A 2060-nucleotide genomic window follows, 5' to 3' on the forward strand; every position below is an offset into this window, starting at 1 on the left:
ATTCATGTTCTTCCAAAACCTATATTATTACTATTCCATTCTACTTCTTCCATTGATGAGTCATGCATTTACTGGACTGCTAATTCTTCTTCTACATTTAACATCTAAGGTTTCATAGATAATAATTTAAGTATTAGAGTGAAAGTTATATCGAAATTCAAAGGTTATAGTCGATAAGCTAGGTGTCATAACTCATAACATACAATACTTTTGTGTTAATTTTTCTTTTTTATTTTATTTTATTTACCATTTTCTTATTTAATTTTCTCCTCATGTATGTATTTATATTGACATGCTATCATGCTATTCTAAAGTTTATGCAAAATCATCCAACTAAGCTTCTTTAAAACAACAAAAAAATCTTATTATAACAAAAATTTTCCTAAACTATTTTAGGAACCATAGACAATCATAACTTGTTTTTTCTAGCTTTAATTTGTTTACGGTTTACATTCATTAATTACTGTTGGAATAAATATATAATATTAAATACAATAAGTATATAATTATGAATATTATACGTATAAAATTATAATATCAAATTAAATAAGTTAATTTTAATTTTTTTTTTTAATTGGCATCTCTGCTGACAGGACGGGAACAGCTTTCGGGCTTTCCTGTTATTTTTTTTCTAAATTATTCAAAGTTCATTTGATTCAAATTTTTTTTTTTGGTCGATGAATTAGACAAGCCCCAGTCCTAGGTTACACAACACACACCCACTTACACACACTAAAGGTTCTATCACTACCTAGCTATAGCTAGGTCGAACCTGAGATGTGGCTTCTGTGAGGCTAACATATTAGTCATTGGTGCAATGCTTCGGCCACGATTCAAATTCTTTAAAAAAAACCAAAAAGAGTAACAAATTTTGTTTGGCTGTGAAATCCTTTCTGTACATACGGCCAGGGCTTCAAATCCCCAATCCAATGGTTAAGGATCTTACCTAGCTATCAATTGTGTTAAGTTTTGCTGGTTAAACATATTTTTTATCCTTTTTTTTTTTTGTTCAAAGCGTTTATCAAACTTCTTTCTTTTGGGGGACTGGTATTGATCAAAGTTATGATGAACTAAGAAACAGTTTAACATTGTTTTATTTAAATGTTTTATTAATAACTTCGGCTACAAAGAAATTCAAAATTTGAAAAAAAAAAAAAAAACCTATCGTAAGGAGGGTTTTTTTATGCTATGGGGCCAGAGCCCAAGGAAACAAGACTCAATCGTAAGTATTTACAATATGGAAACAAGAGCAATGAAACAAGAGCTTGCGAACCACATAGTTAACCATAACCGATGGGCCAAATCTATGTTGGGCTTTCAGAAAAAATACTTTTCAAAAATAAATTAAAAAACCATGAGCAGCAGAGGATCCGTGGCGCAATGGTAGCGCGTCTGACTCCAGATCAGAAGGTTGCGTGTTCGATTCACGTCGGGTTCAATATACCGATCCAAAGCTACCTCTGTGGATCACCCATTTTATCTTTTTCGCTTTTACCTTTTCTACACTTGGATTTTTCAGGAATCCCTTTCATAGTAGTTTAGTTCATTTTCAGAGTCCATGTTACAACTGGATTTAGATTGTACTTGGTCCACAACAGTACAAAGCGACACGCCATGCTAAAAGTTTTCAATAGTTAGGCCTACAAAAGCCCATATAACTCAAAACGCTACAAACAAAAAGATACATTGATTTCAAATGTCATGGCCCATTCAATTCTTCACCATGTTTTGTCTTTTTGTTTCTTCATCCTTATCATCAACTCCCTTTCATTTTATTTTCTCCTCATTTTCTGTTTTGCTGCATGCTTGTCTTCTGACTTTAGTTGAAGGGGACAAAGTGAGCCATGTTAAAAAATAAAATAAAAAATTAAAGTAAAATAAAAAAGGATAAAGTGCACAATTGTTAATTACACGTAAAATCAAATCAGTGTGTATATGTGTATATATGAAATAATTGTTTATCAATAAAATAAAACATAAAAACAGGAGTTCTAAACTCTGATGGCAAAACAATAAGGAAACACTTATACAGATAGTAAACATTTTTTGTTTTTCTCGCA

At 31.2% G+C, this 2060-nt stretch overlaps 1 non-coding gene across 1 annotated transcript; it reads left to right on the plus strand.

Moving 5' to 3' along the window:
- Positions 1–1366: 1366 nt before the first annotated feature.
- TRNAW-CCA (transfer RNA tryptophan (anticodon CCA)) lies at positions 1367–1438 on the plus strand. The gene has a single exon. It is a non-coding gene; the product is annotated as a tRNA-Trp (tRNA).
- Positions 1439–2060: the final 622 nt, after the last annotated feature.

Source organism: Arachis duranensis, chromosome 8, assembly GCF_000817695.3.
Source record: "Arachis duranensis cultivar V14167 chromosome 8, aradu.V14167.gnm2.J7QH, whole genome shotgun sequence".
Taxonomy (NCBI): Eukaryota; Viridiplantae; Streptophyta; class Magnoliopsida; order Fabales; family Fabaceae; genus Arachis; species Arachis duranensis.